The sequence below is a fragment of the Sminthopsis crassicaudata genome, chromosome 1 (assembly GCF_048593235.1).
Source record: "Sminthopsis crassicaudata isolate SCR6 chromosome 1, ASM4859323v1, whole genome shotgun sequence".
Taxonomy (NCBI): domain Eukaryota; kingdom Metazoa; phylum Chordata; class Mammalia; order Dasyuromorphia; family Dasyuridae; genus Sminthopsis; species Sminthopsis crassicaudata.
In genome coordinates this window covers 420,546,148-420,558,383 of record NC_133617.1, presented here as the reverse complement: position 1 = coordinate 420,558,383, position 12,236 = coordinate 420,546,148, and positions in this window count along the sequence as shown.

The window sequence follows — 12,236 nt, the reverse complement described above, 5'->3', positions numbered from 1 at the left end:
ATTTATTGGCTTCCCTGAATCCATTCCCTCCTCTATAATCTGTCTTTGACATAGGTGACAGACTTATATGGCTTGAACACTATGGTAGGCACTGGGGGCAAAATCACGAAAGCAAGCTGAATAGCCCTTGGCATTAGTGAGTTTCCATGCTCCAAAGGCAGTATAAAATATTCACAGAGTAGTAAGTATAAAATAGATACAGACCAAATATATAGTGTTGGGGTGAGGGCAATTATACCTGTAGAATCAGTACAGCTTCTTTAAAGAGGAGGTCCTTGAGCTGAATCTTGAAGAGAGTTAAGAGTTCAAAAAGGTGAAGTGAGAAAGGAGAGCATTTTAGATACAGTAGAGAGCCAATGCAAAGGCATGGAGATAGGAAATGGAGAATTTTAATAGGAACAGAAATAGGCCACTTTGGTTGAAGCAATATATTGTGGGAAAAGAAATGTAATTCATAAACAGCCTAGGAAAATAGGTTTCAATCAGATTATGAGGATTTTTAAATGTCAAACAAAAGAATGTGCTTTTAGTATTATAGATAACAGGGAGCCATTGAAGCTTGTTGAATAAGGATGTGACATAGTCAGATTTGTACACTAGGAATACCATTTTGTCAATGGTGCTGAAAATGAATTAGGCAGGGAGACTAGAATGAGAAGCTATTTCAAGAAACAATGCAATATATGAGGACTCAAAGGTATCAAAATGGAGAGTTTTTACTGCTCACCCCAGGAGAAAGAGACAACCAGATTCTTTCCATCTGAGAAGAATCATCTCCCCTACCCTGCTTTGAGTGGATCCTGTTTGATTTTGGGGGGAAACTATGAATGGATAGAACATATGAGAATGTCATGTCTCTGGACATTATGTAAGAATTCCTCTCCATTACTGGCTCAGCAACAAAATATTGTCTATATCATGGTAGTGTGGGCCCATGCTTTCATTCATTCCACAGACATTTATTAAATAACTGCTCTATATATGGAGATCATTGGGCTATGTTCCAGATATTGTTCTAGGCATTGGAAATAACATTTTTTTAAAATGAATCAATACTTGCCTTCAAAGAGCTAGATTCCTATATTTTCTTAGCTTTGTGATAGAAATGGTAAAAAAAATATAAAAGACTTGAAAAAATAGAAAAGGCATGGGTAAAGCAGAGCCTCCCCAAATTCAACAAGGAAAGTTGGTAGGGTTTTTTTAAGAAAAGTCTTGCATTTGGAGCCTTTCTCTGTTACAATAATAGCACAATAATAGAATTCACAATTCTAGAGGGCTGAAAATATTATAAAACACTACCATACAGTAATGTGAGGGAAGTAGTATAATTGTTATTATTTCCCTTTTACAGATGAGAAAAATGAGGTGACTTCTCCACATTCCTATAGTTAGTACAAGTAATCCCAATCAGAATCAGAATTTGATCTTTTTTCAATCCTGGGAAGTTACTTTACTTCTGTGGGACTAAACTTGCTTTTAGGTAGAATAAGGACTAGAGTAGATTATCTCTAAAGTCCTTTCCACCTCTATGAATAACTCTAAGGCTGTTAGAACTAGAAGGTCTCTTAGAGATCTTCTAGTATAATCCCCAGGTGCTAGCATCTATCTCCCTCCCCAAAATTACCTTATATTTATTTTTTTAATATTTTGTATTTGCTTACATATGTATGTAATACATACATATAGAATATAAACTCTTCAAGAGCAGTCTGGGTCGATGTATTCAGTGCCTGACACAGAATACATGCTCAATATTTGCTTGTTGGTTGAATAAATTTATAGTTAAGAAGACTGAAACCCAAAGAAAGGAAGTGAGTCATACAAAGTTATACAACTGTTTAGTGTCAAAAACCAGAATTGAAAAGAGCACATGACTGCTTATTTTCAACTCAGTTCACATTGTTCAGGATTGTTCAGGAACATCACAATTGTTCAAGATGTTGACCCAGCTGGCCTAAGATGCATGCTGGGCCATCACCCAGGTTCTTGATTTTAGTCTTAGCTTTGGAATTCAATGGCTCTGGAAGAGAAAGTGAGATTGATGACTTTGTACAATTCCATCTCATTTAAATCCAATTCTTGCCCAAGGGAAGGCATCATCCTGTGAGGTCATTGACCCTCTTTGAAAACAGAAGATAAACCACTTAGTACCTCTTTCTCTTGCCATATTTCCCTACCTGTTCTGATTGCTCAAATTCTTACCAGTTCAGTCCAACAGAGTGCTAGGTCATTCTTAGGGAGAAATAAAGACCTGCACTGCAGAGGCCTACATTTTCATTGCAGTGATAAGACTCAAACATATATAATAGATGAATAAAAATGAAACTCTGTGTTGTAGGAAATGCCAAAGTTAATTCAAAAATTCACAAAATTATGGAGATTGTATAGTCCATCCCTCATTTTACAGAAAAGGAAAAAGATTCAGAAATGGGGAATGAATTCTTCAAGATCATGCTAATAAGTATAAACCTAAAAGAAGCAAGGCTGGGCTCAAATCCCAAGGGTTTTTCATTAAAGATTTTTATTTTCAAAATATATGCATGGATAATTTTTTAACATTGACTCCCATAAAACCTTGTGTTCCAAATTTTCCCTTCATTCCGCCCATCCTCTCCCCTAGATGGCAAGTAATCCAATATATTTTAAACATGTTAAAATATATGTTAAATCCAATATATGCATACATATTTAAACAGTTATCTTGCTGCATAAGAAAAATCAGATCAAAAAGAAAAAAAATGAGAAAGAAAACAAAATGCAAGCAAACAGCAACAAAAAGAATAAAAGTATTATTGTGATCCATACTCAGTTCCCACACTCCTCTCTTTGGGTGTAGATGGCTCTCTTCATCACAAGATCATCAGAACTGGCCTCAGTCATCTCTTGTTGAAGAGAGCCATGTCCATCAGAATTAATCATTGTATAGTCTTATTGTTGCTGTGTATAAAGATCTTCTGGTTCTGCTCATTTCACTTAGCATCAGTTCACATAAGTCTCTCCAGGCTTCTCTAAAATCATCCTGCTGATTGTTTCTCACAGAACAATAGCATTCCATAACATTCACATACCATAATTTATTCAGCCATTCTTCAATTGATGGGCCTCCACTCAGGTTCCAGTTTCTTGCCACTACAGAAAAGGCTGCCACAAACATTTTTGCACATGTGGGTCCTTTCCCTCCTTTAAGATCTTTTTGAGATATAAGCCCAGTAGTAATACTGCTGAATCAAAGGCTACGCACAATTTGGTAACTTTTTGAGCACAGTTCCAAATTGCTCTCCAGAATGGTTGGATCTGTTCACAATTCCACCAACAATGTAACAGTGTCCCAGTTTTCCCATCCCCTCCAACATATTTTTTCTATCCCCTTCAACATATTTTTTCCTGTCATCTTAGCTAATGATAGGTGTGTAGTAATATCTCAGAGTTGCCTTAATTTTCATTTCTCTGATCAATAATGATTTAGAGCATCTTTTCATATGACTAGAAATGATTTCAATTTCTTCATCTGAAAATTGTTCATATCCTTTGACCATTTATCAATTGGAGACTGGCTTGAATTTTTATAAATTTAATTCAATTCTCTATGTATTTTAGAAATGAGACCTTTATCAATTCTTAAATGTAAAAATGTTTTCCCAGTTTATTGCTTCCCTTCTAATCCTATTTGCATTAGTTTTGTTTGTGCAAAAAATGTTTTAACGTAATATAATCAAAATTATCTTTTTGGTGTTCAATAATGAGTTCCAGTTCTTCTTTGGTCACAAATTCCATATATCTAAGAGTTAAACTCTCCTATGTTCTTCTAATTTGCTTATAATATCACTCTTTATGTCTAAGTCATGAACCCATTTAGACCTTATCTTGGTATATGATGTTAGGTCAATGCCTAGTTTCTGCCATACTAGTTTCCAATTTTCCTAACAGTTTTTATCAAATAGTGAAGTCTTATCCCAAAAGTTGGGGTCCTTGTTGTTAGGTCCTTACAGGTGTTAAGTCGGTACTTAACAGTTCTCTAGCTCAGGGTTCACACCTTTAAAGGAGTTTATACCTTTAAAAGAAGCAAGTTCATTGGTTGTAGGTTGTACTCCCACAAGCTCCTGGGAGTACCCACAAGCCCATTCTCTAGGAGGATAAAAGGAGGCAACACTGAGCCTGGAGAGCAGTCTGGATTGGGTCAAGGACAAGACTTCCCAGGAGAACTTCAGGGAAGCTCGAGGAGATTCAGAGCCAAGATTCAGGAAGAACGATTGGAGATTCTACCTTCGCTCTGGCTGGAGGCTCCAGAAGCCTCCCAAGAAACCTGCTCACAGAGAAAAGGATTTACAGAAAAGAAACCTCCTCCCAGAGAAGGATTACAATTGAGAGACAACAAAACATTAATGTTCTATTAACCAAACCAAACCAAACACTTTGTATTTGTCAAATACTAGATTTCTATAGTTATTGACTATTTTGTCCTGTGATCCTAACCTATTCCACTGTTTGACTACTCTTTCTTAGCCAGTGACAAATGGTTTTGATGGCTACTGCTTTATTATATAGTTTTAGGTCTGGCACAGCTAGGCCACCTTCATTGGCAATTTTTTTTTTCATTAATTCCCTTGAAATGCTTGACCTTTTGTTTTTCCAGATGGATTTTTTTTCCTAGATATGTAAAATAATTTCTTGGAAGTTTGATCAAATTCCAGTTTTAAACAAAGAACAATCTTCTCTCCACTGTCCTGAGTCCTAAAAAGTGTTGGTAGCCTAATGATTTTTAATTAATTAATTAAATTAATTTTTACAAAAAGTTTATGCATAGGTAATTTTCTAGCATTGACAATTGCAAAACCTTTTGTTTCAACTTTTCCCCTCCTTCCTCCCACCCTTTCCCCAGATGACAGGTTGACAAATACATGTTAAATATGTTAAAGTATGTTAAACACAATATATGTATACATGTCCAAACCGTTATTTTGCTGTACATAAAAAATCGGGCTTTGAATCAGTGTACAATTAGCCTGTGAAGGAAATAAAAAATGCAGGCGGACAAAAATAGAGGGACTGGGAATTCTATCTAGTGGTTCATAATCATCTCTCAGAGTTCTTTCACTGGGTGTAGCTGGTTCAGTTCATTACTGCTCTTTTAGAACTGATTTGGTTCATCTCATTGTTGAAGAGAGGCACGTCCATCAGAATTGATCATCATATAGTATTGTTGTTGACATATATAATGATCTCCTGGTCCTGCTCATTTCACTCAGCATCAGTTCATGGAAGTCTCTCCAGGCCTTTCTGAAATCATCCTGAAGGTCATTTCTTACAGAACAATAATATTCCATAACATTCATATACCACAATTTATTCAGCCAATCTCCAATTGATGGACATCCACTCAGTTTCCTGTTTCTGGGTAGCCTAATAATTTAAGAATAATTGAAATGTTCAATTTCAATTGTTTCAATTTCATCTGTTCCAAGGTTGAACATATCTACAGATCAAAAAGTAAAGGAAGTTGCTTCATTAGATAGATAGACATACAGATAACCAGCCAAAGAGACAGACAGACAGACGGGCAGGCAGGTAAGGCAGGTAGGTTGCTAGATAGATAAATTTTTAGCACTACTGGAGGTACAAAAATTAATAAAAGGATCCCTGCCTTCAATTAGTTTATATTCTAGCTCAAAGTATTCTTCATGTGTCTCTCTCTGAAACAGATATCTTGCCCATGCAACACTGAGGTGCCCTTTGTTCCCCTCTGTCCCTACCCTCACTTCAAGGTAAAGCCTTATTGGGCCCCAACATTCTTATTCACTAAAAACTCAGATGCATCCATCATTTTAGCTGTGCTATTTTCAGGTGTTAGACATGGAATGGAAATAAATTAGAGAAGTGTGCAAGGCTCTAGTTTGAGCTTTTGCTAATCCTATTTTAGAACAAGCCCTGAGGTTATGTGGGAATCAGGCCTTACACAATAGCTTTGGTCTTAAAAATGGATTACATAAGGGATCTTATTCAACACTGAACTGGATTTGGAATGCTTTGAAAAGCAAAACAATACTAATAAAAGCTCCATTCTAACAGGTGCAATAGCCAAAGAAATTGACAATAGCAGTGTGTGCCTGATAATTCCATTAATGTGGTGTACAGAATATGCAATGGGTCATACATCCTATATGTCTCTCAAACCTGTAACAGAATTTGGTGTCAGAATTTAAGTCATTTTTAAATCATGTCCAATTCCCTATAATTTGGGATTTTTTGGACAAAAATATTGCAATAGTTTGCCATTTCTTCCTCCAGCTCACTTTGTATATGGGGAAACTGAGGCAAACAAGGTTACTTACCCAGGGTCAAAACAGCTAGTAAGTGTCTGAAGCTTATTTTGAACTCATGAAAATGAGTATACTTGATTTCAAGCTTCACTTAAATATTTTCTTTATGATTTCCTATTACTATTTACTACTTACATGACCTTAAATGAGTGGGTTACCTTTTTCTTTCTGAGGCTGTAAAATAAGTTGCTTTTGCTCAGTTCAATTCAATAAGTATGGAAGTAATTATGATGTGCCAGGCACTGTTCTAGGTGCTAGGGATAAAAAGATGAAAGTAAAAATAGTTCCTGCCCTCAAGGAGCTTACATTCTAGGTTTACAGCTTGTATAGAGACAAATAAATATTAAATGTATTTGTGAGGGTGGAACTCTATTGAGTAAATTAATTAAATCACCCAAACCCCATTTAACATATTTATTAAATTAAAATGCAGCAGAGTACATCATGAAAAATTCTGAGCTAGATAAATCAAAAGCTGGAATTAAGATTGCCAGATAAAACATCAACAGTCTTAGATATGCAGCTTATACCCATCTGATGGCAGAAAGTGGAAAGGAATTAAGAAGCCTTTTGAAAAGAGTGAAAGAAGAGAGTGTAAAAAGCTGGCTTGAAGCTTAACATCCAAAAAACTAAGATCTTGGCCCATCACTTCCTAACAAATAGAGGGAGAAGAAATGGAAGCAACATCAGATTTTACATTTCTGGGCTCAAAAATCATTGCAGATGGCAACTACAGTCATGAAATTAATAGCTTCTTACTTCTTAGGAAAAAAGCTATGGCAAAGCTGGACAGCACACTAAAAAGCAGAGATCTTCTTGCTGAAAAAAAAAAAGAGACATCTTGTTGCTGAATAGAAAAACTGGAATTTGTCAGTTGAAAGACTCCTTTTTTCCTTCCTTCCTTCCCTCTTTCCTTTCTTCCCTCTTTCCCTCCCTCTATTCACATAGGGTATCATATCCTACCTATAGATGCTCTTAAAAGCACTTTTTTTCTCTTTTTCACCTCTGAACCCTCCTGAGATATATTGGGGTTTACTGACTAGATTCTTTCTTAAGGACTTTAAATCAAAATCAATCTGATTCCAGTTGGCCACCCAAGAGGTCCTTGGGCAAGTCCTTTTTGGTCATTGTTTAGGTCCTGATTGACTCAGATTGAATGTAAGTAGCAGTCAGTTCCGCTTTGGTCAGAAACCCTAAGGGTCTTACGCTCTCAGATTGATTGATTGATTGACTTAGAGTTTTTGGACTAGGTGAAAGAAGAGATTCTTTGCTTCAATTGTTCCTAACCTTAATTAACTGAATGGATGTGGCCTCAGTCAAACTAAGACCTGGTGAAAATCTTAGCTTAAAAAGTCCAAGGTCCCACTGCATCAGAGCCATCTCCAATCATCTTAATCTGTATCTGATCACTGGACCCATATGTCTCTGGAGAGAAAAGTGAGGCAGGTGACTGTGCACATCCCTCCCTCCCTCAGATCCTATTTACTTGCATGTTATGGCATCACCTCCCTGATAGAGTACAAAGGACAAACAATAATAGTTTTTCTAATAGTAATATATGGCTATGAAAGCTGAACACTGTAGAATCAACACTTTCAGATTGTGGTACTGGGGAACTTTTGAGAGTCCCTTGGAAAGTAAGATCAAATTAGTCAATACTTAACAAAATTATTTCAGACTATTCACTGGAAAGTCAAATACTGAAGATGAAGCTTAAATACTTTGGTCACATAAAATGGGGCTCATTAGAAAAAACACTGATAATGGGAAAAATTGAAGACAAAAATAAAAGGGAACAGCAGAAGATGAGATGGGTAGAAGGGCCTTGTGTGCATGGGTCACAATAACAACAACATTAGATCTTTGGAGCAGCTAGATGGTACAGTGAATAGAGTACCAGCCTTGCAGTCAGGAGGACCTGAGTTTAAAAAAAAAAAAAAAAAAAAAAAAAAAAGTATGACCCTGGGCAGGTCATGTGACCCCAGTTCCCTTGCAAAAACAAATAAAAAACATTAGATCTTGATAGCTTTATCAAGTAAAAACTCAGGTAAGCTCTCAAATAATTATCCTAGGAATTCAGCCTAAGTGCAGAAAAAGTCCTTGGTAAACTGGAGTGATGTTTCCCAGAGAGTGTTTAGCTGAGAAAATATGGTAACATTCAGTGGGATTTTTATAAAAACCAGGGAGCTAGTTGAGAACTAGAGAGATTCAAAGAAAAAGTAGAGAGGAGAAATGCTATAGCTAATTCCCTGAAGAGGAATTGGTTGGAGGATGGGAAGTAAGAAAGTCTCAGGTCTTGGTCTTAGCCAGAAGAAGATGCTGAGAGCCTCAAAATGTCTAGAGGATTTTAGAACATTTCACAAATTACTGGGAGCATTTCTGCATTGGGAGCCAAGGACAGAATAGGTGCAGATTCAAGGACCTACAAAGAGCATTGCAGAAAATCCATATCATAACTAAGGAGAATATCTTTTTTTTTAATTAATTATAATTTTTTTATTTTCAGAACATATGCCTGGGTAATTTTTTTACAACATTATCCCTTGCACTCACTTCTGTTCCTACTTTTCCCTTCCCTCCCTCCACCCCCTCCCCTAGATGGCAAGCAGATCTTATACATGTTAAATATCGTATAGTATATCCTAGATACAATATATGTGTGCAGAACCAAACAGTTCTCTTGTTATAAAGGGAGAATTGGATTCAGAAGGTAAAAATAACCTGAGAAAAAAAACAAAAATGCAAACAGTTTACACTCATTTCCCAGTGTTCCTTTTCTGAGTGTAGCTGATTCTGTCTATCATTGATCAATTGGTACTGAATTAGATCTTCTCCTTGTCGAAGATATCCACTTCCATCAGAATACATTGAGAATAACTTGAAGAGTTCAGCAAAACAATTGTCAGCGACTCTTTTACCACATTTGCCTTCCTAGGTTTTGTACTGGTTGGGAGAAGATGTCACTGACTTTTTTTTTTTTTCTGAGGTAGGGTAGAAGAAAGTTGATAATCAACCCATAATCATGGCAACCTACAGACACATGAGAATTACAGAGACACCCCTAATATGACAGGATTACCCCTAGGACTTTTAAGGGAAATGTAGTAGCCATCATTTGGGGATCCAAGTGTGAGTGTGAGTTAAGTTCCCCAGAACATGTGCTACATGCTTGAAATAATTACAATATAATTTCATAGAGTGGGGGGGGGGGAAGAGATGGCTAATAATTTGTGGGACAGGAAAAAAATCTCATGCAGCAGGTGACAACTGAATGAGCCATGAAGGGAAAAAGATGACGAGGGAGAACATTTCATTCATGGGGGGGTGCCTGTGTCTAGCTTGGACTAGATAATTGTTAAGACCCCTTCCAATTCTAAATTTATGATACTATAAAAGCATGATTTTCATGAAATCTCTCCGAGCCTGAATTATATCATCTGTAAAATTAGGATTTTAGACTAAATGCTTCTGAAGTCTCTAGATTAATGGTTCTACTCAAAAATCTTTGATGGTTCCCATTTACATACAGGATAAAATCCAAACTCTTCTACTTGACAGTCCAGAACTTTCACAATTTGGCCCTTCTCTCTCTCTAACTTTATGTATTTTCATGTTCCAATCAACCCTGGACCCTGCAAAATTCAGATTCCTTGCCCAAGTCTGTAGGCTACCACTGAAAATTCCTCTATGTAAACCATAGGTAAACAGTAAAACAATAAATTAAGACAAAGACAAGTAGCAATCTCAAGAAACCTCTGTAGCACATGTTCCCCAAATGAGTCCAACCTGATTCTGCTTCTCCTCAAAGTAATTTGGGAAATAAGTCCTTTATATTTATGGCTCTGATCAGGAATGCCTTTTTCTGAAGCTAAAAGAAAGAAGTTAGAGCCTTCAGAGTAAGAAACTTTAAAAAGATTCTTGCCAGTTTATATTACTCCTTGTCACTGTCCCAGATAATCCTGGTGTCCATATATGTGATGATTTGTCTCAGACACTACTTATGTCTCGAGAAGCCACTCCTACTTTTCATTCAGTTCCCAATTTGTCTCCTTGCCACATAAGCCTTGACCCTGCAGAGACCCCCATTAATCTTTCATCTAGTTGCTTTCCTCCTTCACTTCCATCAAAACAATCAACTTGAGTCAATGCTATACATACTTCATGGGTAGTGTTCTCAATCTCCCAATGTATATTCACAATTTGAGCCTGAGCACACTGGGAAATATGCTCCTCTGGCTGAGTTTTGACTATTTCACAAATCTTCCACCAAATTCCAGCAGTTGCTCTCACCATTCTCCCCTCATGAAAGGCTCTCCTCATCTCCATGTCTTCTTTCATATCACCCACCCACCTGGAATGTCTGCCCCATGCTCTTTTCCATCTATATAAACACTACATTGCATCAAATATCAGTTCAAGGTATATCTACTCTCACAAATCTCCAACACCCTTCAAAATCTTAACTCTTCGTGATATTCCTCCCTTGAATTCATAACATTAATTGCCTTACTATATTTGGAAATGATTACTGGGACAAATTGTTCTCATCAGCCCATTCTTCCAAGGGTGTTTGGGATAGACTTCCCCTACTGGGGAATGCTTAGAGTTTGGTCAAATATTGAAGATGCCAAGCTCATCTGCTGCATCCTGAGCCATTACCAGTCATCTTGATCTTTGTCTTGCCAATAGGTTTCAATGACTCTGGAAGGGAGAGAGTAAAGCTGTCGATTTTCAGTAATTCTGCCTCACTTAAATCCAGTTCACACATGGGTCAAGACATCTCCCTTCATTGGTCCTCCTTGAAAATGAAGAATATACAACATTTGAAAATGAGCATATACTGTCTCATGTTCTCACTTGTGAATACCGTGTCATTCTAATTACAGACCACACTCTCAAAATGAAAGGCCTTGGAAAAGAAAATTTTCATAAATATTCACTGAAAAAATCACACTAATTATAGCTGCACTCAGTTTTAATATAAACCAGATGTAGAGGAAATGGGTAGTTTATATTCAGGTTAATACTATTTGGAAAGCAGAGTAGTGCAGTGGAAAGAACATTGGATTTGAGTAAAAAGAACTGAGATCAAATCCTAGTTTTAATGCTTGCTGCTTTTGTGACTGTACAAATCACTACATTTCCCTGCTTTTCATCTATATAATAGAAAGGTCAGATTAGATTGTTTCTGAGGTGCATTCCAATTTTAAATCTATGATCAGGAATGTTCTGGGGAGAGTTGATTATTAAATTTTCAATGTAATCATTTACACATTAAAAATCAGCACATATTACAAATCAGGACTTGATTTGTTTTGTTGACTGTGGACTTAAGAAAGTGATGGGAAAAATAAAGCAGATTAAACTTAGAAGTATTTTGTGTTAAAGTTAAATATTTAACAGAACACTCCTGTCTATGACCCTGAATCTATTAGTCTATGATATTAGACTATGAACTCCCTGGAGGTTGTGTTCAATAAGTGTCGGCTGATGGAGAAGGAAGAAAGGAAGAGGCAGAGAAGTAGAAGACTTCTGGTTTGTAACTAACCCCTTTATTATGGAGCCCTAGAATCTTTTCTCCCTAGGAGGCAATATGAAAATATGAAAGTGGTCACACATGGTCCTATTCACAAGAAGTTTCTACTTCTAAACCCAGGATTACAAAAGGAGACCTATTAGTGATAAGCAGAAAGGAATTCAGTGATGTAGACCCATTAAAGCTATTCTTTAAAAACAGCAGAAGCTTCTTCTGGTCCACAGGCACAACTATACTCTTAAAACAGGAGAGTTGCAGGGGGGGGTTCAGTAAGAAATATAATGCATTCATTTACCCAAAATAATAAAGAAAATTGCTCCTGGGAAAAAGCTTTGGCATTTGAAACCTTGTGGGAGATTTCTACAGCAGATGGTTTAGTATCA